The 13,268-nt window shown below is 43.0% G+C and overlaps 1 protein-coding gene across 7 annotated transcripts in view; it reads left to right on the forward strand.

Moving 5' to 3' along the window:
- Positions 1–13,268, forward strand: part of SPATS2L (spermatogenesis associated serine rich 2 like) — a 78,738-nt gene continuing 65,470 nt past the window's right edge. For 2 of the 7 annotated variants that reach the window (XM_039719146.1, XM_039719648.1), the window contains exon 1: positions 1–73. The gene's annotated coding sequence lies outside the window, so the exon portion shown is untranslated. Of the gene's footprint in view, positions 74–177; positions 665–8,626; positions 8,663–13,268 lie in introns of those variants that run through there. The other 5 variants (XM_039719403.1, XM_039719491.1, XM_039719232.1 and 2 more) reach the window with 4 other exon arrangements.

The raw sequence follows: 13,268 nt of genomic DNA on the forward strand, positions 1-13,268 counted from the left end.
CCGCGGGAGGGCGGCGGTGCCACGGCCGCCACCGGCCCCAGCCCCTCCTCGGCCTCCGCCGCGGCCGCACCAGGTAAGGCGCCGCCGTCGCCTCCCCTCAGCAGCACCTGCGCGGGGCGGCGGGGGCCGCCGGGAGTTTCGTGCCGAGGGGTGCCGGGGAGGGAGGGGTGCGGCTGTCGCGGTGCCCCACCCGTTGCTCTGTCGCCTCGGATCCCGGCGCCGAGCCCCGGCTGCGGGTGGGCCCCTCCTGGCGGCACGGGGACCGCAGCCAGGCCGGCCCCGTCCCCTGGACCCCGCCGGGTGTGCGCCGGGACCCGCTCCGCCAGCGCCCGGGAGCCGCTCACCGCCGCTCCGCCAGCCATCGGCGCCTCCGGAGCCGAAGCGGGGCTGGGCTGGGCTGTTCAAGGCTATTCGGTAACAGCCTCGGCCATAAATGATTAACTGCACGCCCGGGGAGCCGGGTGTCGCCGAGCGTGGCCGCCCGTGCCCGGCGCGCTGAGCCAGCGGAGCGGTCGGTCCCGAACCGCCGCCGGGGGCTGTGGCGGGGCTGCGAGCGCTGCTGCCAGCGCTGCCACACCGCAAGGCAGGCGCGGAGCTTGCTGCGCCTCAGCCGCTGTTCCAGCGTAAACCCACCCGTTTGGCGTTCCTTTTTATCTCTGCTAAGGTAAAAGACTTCCGAGGTGATAGTCGGTTTTTTGGAACTGGTTTTGTGTTTGGTTTAGGGTTTGTTGGGTTTTTTTTAAGTCTGTGTTGTCTTTTTTACTATGCATAAAAAAATTAGTAGGTATGGAATTCGTTGATAAGCAGTGGCAGCTGGCAGTACTCTTATTCTCTATCAGAATGCAATGCCTCCTTTGTTGAGCTGTAAATTAATAGTGTAAGCTCCTTCCCCACCCTCAGCCTCATCACTTAGAGATGTGAATCGCTTGTACTACCAGATTTGTTTTCTTTAGGGAAAGTAAGAGGCACCACAGAAAATCTGTCTGTTTCATTCCAGGTCACATTCCACTGGATTGCTTTGGTTGATTTCAGCTTGAAAATGTGCTTCAAGGCAACTAATGATCTTTTGTGGGATTTTTTTTTTGTTAACCTTTAAATTTGAATTACCAGTATATACAAGAGGCATTTTCCTTCTGTTTCTTTGAGCTCTTGATGCAGTTATAAAGTATTTTCCAAAATGTGGTCATTCAAGAAGGTAAACTAAAAACTTCTTACACAGAAAGTGGAAAAGACTGCTGCATGTAGAATGTCAGGTTAACTAGGAATGTATTTGCACTGTCCATGAAAGAAATCCTGGATGGCAACCTGTTGAATGCCACTAACTAGAGTCTTCAAGCTGCTGTGAGCAGGGCACGGTGCCCTTGCCACAATTGTTTCTGTGAATGCAGTCAAACTGTGCAAATGCAGGATGATTTCCAGGTCAGAACAGGTTGGTGAATTTAGTGAGGCTTCATCCTAAACTGCTGGAGCCGAACACTGGTGCTAGGCTGTGAGTGTTCTCCCACTAATTGTGCTAGGAAATGGAAGGAGTTTGGCCCTTTGAGAACAGCAGGATCTGTTAAATGTAATGAGACACTAATCAAGATAAGGCTTGTACTGTGTCAGGTGCTGTATAACTGTGTAAGGAGGTAAGGTCAAAACTCCGGGAAATTTACTGCATAAAAAAGTGCTATGATTACGATGAATTAAATTAAGTTCCCTTCAAAATGTCGTCAGGGTTATCCTTAAGTGAAGGGTCTGTTTCCACAGTCCTTATCCCCAGGCAGATGCCTGAGAAAAAATGTGCTTGAGAATTATTGTTTTGTCTGACATACAGTAATGAGCCTAAAAGCTGAGCACAAGCATCCTTCTGTGTTGAGAGAGGTTTGGTTCTGAATGTAGCCCGGTTATTCTTATCTGGTCCTTCTTGCTCAAAGAAACGGAAATGAGGCTATGTCAGAACACCTTCCTGCTGTTTCCCAAATTTTAAGGAAATGCTTGTCTGGAACTGAAATTGATTCAATCCTGTTTTTAAGAGAAAGTACTAAGTTTACAGTGCCCGCAATGTGTTTTGTATTTTATTCAAGTTTTTCTCTAGCAATCATGGGAGTACCAAACCTGTGCCTGTCAGCAGTTGCAGACAGCCTGTATTTTGCATTAATTCTCACCAACTGTTATATTTGTGTACTTTTTTGCCCACACACATGGCCTCTGTTGTCATTCTAAGGAACTGTGTTTCCTGGTGTGTTTTCAGAGGCCACGTCTTAGACGTCTTTAGACACTGTTAGCAACATTAGCTATGCAGAATAGAAAAAAACCCACCTCAGTCATGTTCTCAAAACAATCTGCTGTGGTGCTTTACAAATCTGAAGGAAAGGTCAAACTCCACTTTTCACTGTGCACTGGAGGATAAAAGTAAAGCTGTGTAATGACTTGGAGCAGAACACCAAAGGGCAGTGAGACTTTGCACGAACATCTAGGGAAGAAAAATAACAGTTAACTGTTAATTGTAGTTGATTTGTAGCTAATATCAAGGATTTTATTGTCCATGTTGCTCTTGAGAAATATGGCTCCTGTCTGGTACTACTCTCTACTCTGTGTTTTTCTGCACTGTTCTAATGCTTCAGTTTTTCTGTTCCTCCTGCCTTCCTTTCTCAGATGTGTCACCAGCTTTCTCACAGTTTTCTTCTTCTAGTATAAAAAGAAACAGTAGTGAAGTACCTTTATTTTAGACTGGACACCTTCTCCTGTTAAAAGTTGTTTGAAAGCAGGAGGCTTTGCACGTCACACGTCTATGCCCTGTGGGTTTCTGAGCACCTTGAGCTTCAAGATGTGTGGCATTGTTTAGCTTCTATTTTGCATTGGCAGGAGTCTCTTTACAGTCTTCAGAATGGTAAGCCCTTGTTTTGGAGAGCATAAGATGAGGGGGTGTGTAGTTACCTTGGGGGTGTATTTGTCATGGCAGGACTTTTACTTCCCACATATATATGGGAGTGGCATCGTGTCCGCTTCCTACAGCGAAAATTTTGGCCCTTGTGCAGTCTTGTAACATGCCAAGGACCAGCTCCTTGCCTGATGTAATCTGATAAGGTGGTCAGAAGAGCTAAGTGTAACAGGCACCTTGACCAATGGTGTGTGCAAAATACATTGTTTGGTTTCGGTGCCATTGTGGGAGCACAGGGAATATAAATTTTGGGATATGGCAAGGAGCTGGGGAGTGAAAACTGATGCTTTTTGACTGTTTAGTTTCATGGTATGTGGGTGGAACATACAGGGAAGAGGGCAAGTCTGTCAGCTGTAACTCTTGTTTTCGAATGGAAGTGCAGTAATTCCTTAGTTCTGGGTATGGATTAGAAGAAATCTGTTTTAGGTTATTAGGTTCCACTGTCATTCCTGCTGAAAGTTTGTGCATGTGAAGCTTGTTTAGAAACTGTAATGAAATCCTGTGTGCAAGTCCCATTTCAAATATGAGTGCACCTCTGCATGTAAAATCTGGGAACTGAATTGTCATTGGGGTAGGTGGGGAAGTAAAACATTTTTTTCTTCTGGGAAGTTGTTGACAGATGTAATTAACTTTTTCTGTGAGGGACTTCAGAAACAGACTTCAAAATTAGAGTCTAATGCTGGTTTCTCAGTACAAAAGAAGTCTTTTTCTTGAATTGGCCATCTTATACTTTGTGGGCAATGCCAAATTTGCTCAATTACTAAAGTGATTATTAAGCCACAGTGACAATGGTTTCACTTATTATCCCAGTACAATTACACTTTTACTAGATGTACCAGAAAAAGCTCCTGATGATTTTCTGTTTATACAATAGTGCTGCAGACCCTAATTAGGGTTTGGGAATAAAGTCAAAACTCTGCAAGTGTTTTAAGCTCCTCTTGTAAAACAACAATAATATAGAATGCCAGCCCATCTCTTTATAATACAAAAGAGACTAAAAATATGCTCTGCATGTACATAGTAGGAAAGGATTGTGGCATAACATTTTCAAAGCTTGTTCTTTTCTTGGTTTGCTTTTAACTGAAGCTCTGCAGTTTCTTCAAAAGCCATGAGTTACAAATGAATCTGCAATACTTTGTGACTCCTTGTCCTTTCCTTCAGACAAAAGGCCCTTTCAAACCATTGTGGAACAGTCACTGATTTTCATGTGGTCATTCAAGAAAAGGATAGCGATTGGCCTTCATAATAGGCCTTTCAGTACTCTCTCGAGTGGTTTGCTGGCTGAAAAAAATGCCTATGGCAGTGTACTGTGTCCAGTATTTAAAATTAATGATGAATCTAATCTCCCAAGTGATGGAAAGGTAAGAGTTCAAATGGCAAGAAGTCTCACCTGTTTGTGAATACCAGTGTGCTGCTAGTCAGAGTTTGAGACAGATTTTGGCCTATGTGAACTGGTGCAGTTTTACTTGATTTTCTTTGACTGAAGGTCTGTTCTAGTTTTTTTTTCAAGTGGTAACTTAAGCCTGGTGTTGCTGTGAACTGTGTTTCTGAGAGGGTTGATGCTGTTCTATGTCCTGGGTGGAGTTGAGCAATGTTATCTGTTTGTGCTATGCATAGTCAAGCAAACTTGACTATGATGAGTATGATTTCTTGGAAGGTGACTGTCCTTGAAGGTTGTGGGTGTGTTTTGAGTTGGCATTCAAGGAGCAGCTGCCACTGTTGTGTTGACAGCTCAGTCTCACGGAATTATCTTTCTGTGCTGGTAAAGTCAACCTGTCTGGCAGCATTTCAAAATAAACACCTTACGTTTGGGTTAGGTGGACTGGTGTTTGTTGGCCCAACCTTGTGTAAAGTATGTGCAAGAATTTATGGTGCTTGACTGACTCTTACCTGGAGCACCACCAAAAGATATTGTTGGTGAGACATTTCCAAATGAGGATAGCCCTTCAGGATCCTGGCTGATTTTGTTAGAAATGTGTGCAGTACTTGCCCTGAAGGTTCAACCCTGGAGTGTCTGCCTGAATGCTAACTGTGGCACCTGGCTTTCATCGCTGCAGAAGAGTGGTTCATAGTGGCAGATCAAGACTTGAGACTTTCTTATTGGTTAGGTACAACTGCCAGCAAAGAGTATTTGGGCTCTGGATGACTTGAAGCTCAAGCGCATACTCATATGGTTGTTTCAGACTAAATTACTTAGTAATACATAAAACCAGCAGTGTCCTACACACATCCAGTTTGTGGCTTCCTCTTCTTCACTACACTTAAGTTATTCCCTTTTAGTAGCTAAATTACAGTATGGTTCTCTGTGTAAAATTAAATGCAATAAAACCATTGCACTTGCAGTTTGGGTGTGGTGGCACTTCTCAGTTGGAATGTGTTCAGAAGCTGTGGTTTATGGTCGCAGTGGAAAACCTACAACTCCCAAAATGTCATCATTTCTCTGGGACTTCCCCTTTCTGTATTGCTGAGGGAATAACTATCTTATGCAGTGATATACTAGCTTGCGTAGAATTTGATTTAGTGATCTTTAGGACAAGGTCTGAATGAAATGGTGTCTTTTCTGTGTTTCTGTTTTCCATTAATAACTTAGTTTTGGCTAGAAGTTGTTTTGAATTGGCTGGTTTGTTCAGGTGCTGTCATGACCTTGTGACCTCACCTTCTAACACCTTCTTTGGTGTTAGAATCAGAGCTTGTTGTCATTGTGCTGGGTATGTTGGAGTGAGGGGTGGTGTGGAGATGGACTGCACAGCTCTAAGGTGCAGACAGGCTTCATCATCTGTTCCCACAGCTGCTGAGGTCTCCCATGTGCTGCATGCACTTTGTTACTAGGATGAAAGAAGGAAACCTCCTTCTCGTTAAAATTCTTGAAGGTTTCTTCCTCTTCGGTAACCAAATTATGTTGTATACAAACACAGTGGAAGCCAAAAAGGACTGGATAATTCATCTGGCCAGCAGAAAGGCAGCCAAGTCTGAAATGTAAGGAAAGAGCAGGAGAAAGGAATCAAAAGATCAGGTGAAGAGAGCTCTGGTGCAGGTGGGGCAAGAGATGCCCTAAAGAGATCTGCAGTGTGAGGCAAATACAGATGAACTAGGGCAGCTGCTATGTAAGAAAAGTGCCTGTAGGCTTGTGAGGAGAGCAGAAGGTGGTGGTTGGAGGAAGCCCTGGTGGGGAGAAAGACTGGGTTTTTTGAAACAAGATGATCCAAATTTGGTGCTATTGGGTCAACATCACAGCATGTCTGGTAACCTCACAAATTTTTTCAATTATGAAAGACCCAAGCCATTCATGTGTGAAAGAGGTGCAGTGTACATTCTCTGTAGCTGAGTTTCTGGGGAAGAGATATTTCAAACTAAGGTCCTGTCAGACCTGTACATGTATTGGCAGTTTTGCAGCACTTTGATGTGAGTAGGAGTTTGGGTCTATGTCCTTAGCCAAGAATATGACATGAGAGCCAGCTGTGGAGCAGGCTGCAGCAATTCCACTGTGTGCTCAGTCCGAAACTTCTGACTGTTCTCTGAGAGGGTTCAGAGTTCAGAGGGTGGAAGGTGAAACTCATCCAGAGTTTCAGGATGAAGGGTACGCTATAATTGGAAGTAATGTACTTTATTTTGTAGTAAAGAGAGTAAACCTATAAAACTAAGGAAGTTGTGAACAAGGAAATCTGTTTGGATGTGGATACCATCCCTGGGGGTGTTCAAGGCCAGTTTGGGTGAGGCTCTGGGCAACCTGATGTAGTGATTGATGTTCCTAACCCCTGCAGCTTGGGGGTTGGAACTATGTGATCTTTCAGGTCCCTTCCAACCCAAACCGTTCTGTGATTCCATGATTTGGCAGTCTGAGAAGTCACTCTGCTCTTGCATAACCTGGCAAGGGATGGTCATGTATGTAAATTCATCCATTGCACTGCCATGAGTGCAACAAGGATTGCAATGAAGGTGACTGCAAGGAGACCTCGTCAATGTGTGTAAGTGTCTAAAGGGAGAGTCCCAAGAGGATGGAACAGGCTCTTCTTGGTGGTGCCAAGCAATAGGACAAGAGGCAATGGGCAGAAGCTCATGCATGGGAAGTTCCACCTGAACATGAGGAAGAACTTCTTTACTATGCAGTGACTGAGCACTGGAAGAGATTGTCCAAAGAGGGTGCGGAGTCTCTTTCACTGGAGCTATTCAAGAACCATCCAAACCTAATTCTGTGCAGTGTGCTGTAAGATAGCCCTGCTTGAAAAGGGAGGTTGGAGCAGATGTGGTCCCTTCTGACCCAACCCATTCTGTGCTCTCCTGACAAAGAATGATGGGTTTGCATTTTCTTTGCTTCTGGGATGAGGTTGACATATTGGCATTTTAACACCTGATTCTCCTCTCTGAAGTTAACCCAACCATGACAACCATGACTGTTTTGTGCATTACCTTACAGATGAGGAAATGCTAGAAATTTTTAATTGCTGTCCCAGTGTTGGATTTCCAGAGATGTTGAATGCAGGAAGTTATTACTGCAGTTGTGTACAGTCAGGTCTCTGAACATCAGCCTGTAAATGAGTGATGGTGCCTTGCAAAGCGTTTTAGTGAGAATTGCTAAAAAGCAAAATTTGATTTCTTAAGCTGTAACAAGGGACTTTTTAAATAAAAGAGGGATCATCTTGTAGTTGCAAGGTCTATAAAACTGCAAAAGGGTTAGTCATTAGCATTGTTGCCTCGTATTAAAAGAATGCAGCAATGTAAACTCATTGTTCAACTGAATAGCACACTTTCAACCTACTGTTCACTATTTTAAGTGAATAATATCTTCTTCCATCTAGAGAGCTGCTTAGCTTCACATTGGAGATTTCTGTGAATTAAAAAAGAAAGACCTCAGGACTGCTGTTACAGATGACAAAAACCAGACATTTTGTACCATGGTATCATACTTTTTCTGGGCTGAACTTCACCTGCCAGGCTGTGCATCCTCACTGAGCTGGCTGTGTAGTCGGAGTCCAGCTCTGCAGAAGTGGTTCAATGGAGGGAAATGGTCAAACATGTGGTAGCAAGGGCTGTTTCTCTGCAGTGCCAAAAGACCTGGGCAAGGACATCTCATTTTGAGGTGTCAGTCTGTAAGGTCAGAGTGTGGTGAGGGTGCTTCCCCACGTGTATGGGAGCGAGGCTCCTGTGGAGCTGAATTCCTTCTCCAAGCCTCTGGCCAACATGGGGAACCGCTGGAGCTGCCGCCAGCTGGCAGCTGGGCTGCTTTGCAAGGGCTGTTGCTGAGTGTGCCAGTTTTGTTGGATTTTGTCTTTAAACAAATTTGGTACCAGACTCCATAAAAGGCTTTGCCTTTTGCTAGCCTGGGATTTTTTTCTGAAAGGGACTCAGGGACTCTTATGTGCTACATTTTTGGACGTTTTCGGTTTCCAGTACTGATCATAGAGCTTTGGGAAGGAGTCTGCTGTTAATTGAAATGGAAAACACAGCAGATGGACTCCTTAAGAGACGGGCCATAAATCATTAACTGTCTGTGTTAATACAAAGCTAGAAAGGTATCTGTTCATGGATTACAGTTTAACACCCCCCTACCTCCAAAAAACAACCACAGAAAGTTCCACCTTAATATTAGGAAGAACTTCTTAACTGTAGGAGTGACTGTGCACTGGAACAGGTTTCCCAGAGAGGTATTCACTATACCTGGAGATACTCAGGAACTGTGTGGATGCAATCCTGTGCAATGGGCTGTGGGATGACCCTGCCTGAGCAGGCACGTTCATCCAGGTATGCTACTGCCATCACATTCAGCCTTACCCAATCTGTGCCTCTGTGACAATGTATAATAATCTCACTTTTATTTTGAAATTTGATAATTCTGCTTTTAATCCTCAGCTTTTACAGTATGCTGTATTCATGAACATACTTCAGGAGTTGTTTGTCTGGCTTCTCAAGGTTGCTGACTTTGGTAATTCACTAGAAGAAATGTACTTATGTCCTAGTGTGGTTGAGAAAATTTTAGTATTTAATATATTGGTGGTCAAGGTGAACACAAGGTGGTCAGGCAGTGTGTGTGTTTGAAATCTGCAGCTATGGATGTTGAGGGATTTGCTTACACGTGAAAGCTTCAGTTGTTCATACTGAGGGCCAGAGTTATGGGTGATAAGCAGAGCCCCCACCTTGCAGGTGCATCTGTGGAAGCCAGGAGACCTTGGAAACAAGAAAGACAGGTTGTAGTTACTGTGTGCCACTCCCCTCTTCTACTGAAGCGGCAAATATCTTAGGGAATAAAATGGAAAAATAAATTATATCAATGTACTATAACTTTGCAAAGCTAAAACATACAGAAGGCTGATAATTCACAAAGCAGAGCTTGGGCTAGACATAGTAGCTTGGCCACATGACGTGCATGTAATGTTTTTCATGCAACTTTCTGTCATTAAATGGGATGTTATTTTTTTTAGTGGACCGTAAAATATTCAGACCATGTCCTGTGGGCAAGTGGTTATTACTGAAATAAACTTTACTCTTGGTATCTCAAAGGCACTTGGAGCAGAGTTGCCAAGTCATAGATCAGTTGCTGAGTCTCAGTGTCAGCAGTAAATGCATGTTTGTTCCTAGGAAAGTAAATGCAGACATGAATTCAGAGTAAATGATCCATATAGAAGATGCTATGCCAGTAAACTAAGGCAAACTCCAGTTTGCTTTAACAAAGGGTTTATCTGAGTTCCCTGAAGGGATTCCAGATTTGTACCAGCACCTACTTGCTTTTATCCAAACTTACTAGCAGAATAAAAAAACCACACTGTATTTTTGCTTTATTTTACCTGTGTTCCTTTGTAACTAAAATACTGACACAAGCATTTAAGCTGAAGCCCAGGCTGAAATAATTTAAATCATCAGTGAAACAGTCTAAGTTCCAGCGTGAGAAACTTGCTTAAAAACTTTGGGTGTTATTTTGTTGTTTGTATGTCATTCTCATGAAAAGGCTGCTTTGATGACCAAATTACTGTTTCATGGAAACCTTCTGTTTCAGGGCTGTGAGAGCTCTGTGTTTTCCTTTGTGATGTGAAATACCACATGGGAATGAGATCTCATTTACACTCATGGCTGAGTCTGACCAAGATCCCCTGGGTAATTTTGCTTCTCCTTTCTATTAAAGCTTCAAAAGAGGCTAGAGTTATATTTACATTTGTAAATTGATTTCATCCTGCATTTTTGTTCATTATGATCCCACTCTTAGAATCTGAATGCACAAGAGTATTTCACCATTCTAGGTGGAGAAGGATTGGAGTTTTATGTAAGAAGGAAGAAACACACTGAGCTCTGTGCTGTACAAATAATCTTTGTGGTTGTGTTCAGCTCTTGTAGGACTGTCAGGAAGGAGAGAAGTGTGAAACTGCTTAGGTGATGGCAGTCTGGGAGTTCTTAACCCTCCACCTGTCCACACACCAAGGCAATGATGATGGAGTGAAGTGGAACTGGACTTGAGGATCCATTGCTGCTGCCGTGCTGGGCCCTGGCATCATGCTTTCTTTCTGGGCAGGATGCAGTGCCTCCTCCAGTGGGTGATGCAGAGTGTACATCCCTCTGCTGGGCTACTTCCTGGTGAAGATTCCCAGGAGGTACTCTGTTCTTTGAACCTCTCCCACTTAGCCCTTTACAAAAGCACACTCAACACATGATGTTGTGTTGACAAACAGTTCTGCTTTTCACAGTTGTGTGATGTTTTTTCAGAAGCCCAGCAAGAGTGGCAGTAGACCAAGTTCCCTGCAACCCCCTTGTGTCTGTGTCCCAGTGTAGCTTTCAGGGAACATCTTTAGATGTAGTCTCTTGGGGCTTTTTGGTGATTTTAATATTTATTGTAACCTTTGGTATTGGGTACTGCACAATAAAACCCAGTATCAGCTGGATGTCAGTATGAGGAAAGTTGAAACCTGTTCCACAGGGTTGAGGTTTTAAATGCACTGTGTGGCTCCCAAAGCTATGTGCTTTAGCTGTGTTGTCTTGCTTTTGGTACTGATCTCACTGTCTTACCTGTGAGACTGAGGTACTCTCTGCTGAATGGCAGCATAAACTCAGTACCCACAGCCTTGACAGATCCACCACACAATGGTTGTGTGCAGTAGTCACCCTTTGTCTCCTGAAATAACCCCTCATTCACTTTAAAGCATGTGCACTCAGACATATTTTCTCTGCCTCTGCTTATTTGAATAAGCAAATAATTGGAACTTTTTTAAAAAGCATCATTTGCATACTTTTCTTTCTCAGAATATCATTGTCTTGAAATGTTTGTACAAAAATACATAGATTGACTTTGCTCTTAAGAAAATGTCTACTTTTGTTTTGGAGCAGTTTAAAAAAATTGTTTTATAAAATGCTGGATAAAAACCATTTGACAGAGTGAGGGCACAGCTGATTTTGCTAGTGTGCAAAGTAAGAAGTATTGCTTCCTTCAGAAGCTTCTCTCCTTCTTTGGGAGGCTGAAGACTGATTACATGGAGGATGTGCCAGTTTGAAAATAGTGCTGATTGCACTTGCATGGAAAATGAGTTACTTCAGCTGTTGTCCATTGCAGAAGCTGTAAAATGCTTGATTCTTTTGATGTGCTTTTCTGACCAGAAAACAACATTGCAGATTTTTTTTTTTCAATTTAGTACACTTTCTATCAACAACATTTAGTTATAAGTTTGTGTTCTGGATAAATGAATATTTAAATTTACATGGATCCACAGTGATATTTCTTATAAATCCATGGATGTTATTTTTAATGTCTTGGCAGTTACGCTGTTTGAGACCCATTATTTTTGAGTTGACAAGCCTTGGTAAGGAGAAGCTCTCCTGGCAGTCTGACCTTGCAAAAATGACATGTAAAACTCACAGTGGACTTCCAAGTGGCAGCAAAATTCATTTAAGAGTGAGGCAGTTTTCACACACACTGAGGCATGGAGATATAAAATCTGTACGCAGTTTGTACAGAATATTTTGCTCACTCTTTTTAGAATCTTGTGACCCCTAGAGTGTACAGAAATGGAGATCCCATAGCTCCTCTAAGCACTGAACACATCCTGGCTCATCAGGGTATCAGCAGTTGTCTTAAGTAGGGATTTCCAGGTTTGTGGTGTTGCTTGGTTACCATAATTCCCACAAGTCTCAAATAAAGAAAGTAAAGCAAATGTAAAAAAAAAAAAAATCCACCTGGTTTCTATTTATGGGCTAGGCTACTGTACAGTTGCAAACAAAACAGAATTATAAATCCTCTAAAGCTTCTGTAATGGTCATTTTTTTTTTCCTGAAGTATTCTACTTGGCTGCTCCCAAAGGCTATCTGTTTTAAATATGTTTCATATTGCACAAGTTCTAGGATTCAGCACAAACTCATCATGTTCAGAAGCTGGAATCTTGACAAATTATGGCTTGTGTCATCAGCCAGTCTTGGTAACTTCAGCTGGGATACCTTTTCAGGTAGCCTTTGTGTGCATCCTTAGATCAGGGCAGGGAAGAGAGTGCAAATCTTAGCTTGGAATATGTTACGGAGTATTTTCTTTACTAATGATGATAATGAATGATCATAACCATTTGGCTAAGGATGTCATGTCATTTTTTTAATATTTCCAAATGTAGCTTCAGAAGTCCTCACCTGCCCTTAGGGGGAATAATTTTGGTGTGTGGGCTCATGTGTTTCAGGAAAAATTCTCATCTTAATTTCAGTTAGCTGCACTTGACAAAGTACACAGACACTCTGAGAACTTGATTAAAGCATATATGTCTAAGTAGCTATTCTGTTGCTATCCCTGCTCCACCAAAGAGTTCTGCAAAATGGAAAGGTTTTTTTGTTGCTTCCAGGCTGAGACAGATAACACCTCTTAAGGCAGTCATTCTATTGCTGTGTAACAAATGAGTTTAAGTTGCTTTTCATGACGTTAACTCCCAAAATAATGCATTTTGGGAAATTGTGGATGAGTTTATTAGTGAAGAGAGCTTTCCATAAATCTGCTAGGGTCATAGACAGTGTACCTGGTTATGGTGCAGTTGGTTACAGAAACTCTCTTAGTTTCTGAGAGTGGAGAAAACTAAAACAAATTGAGATATCTGTGAGTCAGACAGAGATTGAAGAAAGATCCACACATCCAAGTAAAACATTCCCAGCTGTGGAAAAAACTATCTCCATCTCTCAGAAGTATGGTATATATTTGAAGCGACAGCAGTTCTTGTGGAAGTAGGACATGTGAGTATTGCCCTATGTTCATTGTCTGAGAATTTGTGCTTTGACTCAGTCCTCTAGCCATTTTGGGCTTCCAGTGGGTCCAGTTCTTCTGACAGTGGAGAGATTTCTCATATGGTGAGATACTAGGTATTCAGTGGTGTGGTGTTGAATTTCCAGTGTCGTCTGG

The sequence above is a fragment of the Passer montanus genome, unplaced genomic scaffold (assembly GCF_014805655.1).
Source record: "Passer montanus isolate IOZ18808 unplaced genomic scaffold, ASM1480565v1 scaffold1, whole genome shotgun sequence".
NCBI lineage: Eukaryota > Metazoa > Chordata > Aves > Passeriformes > Passeridae > Passer > Passer montanus.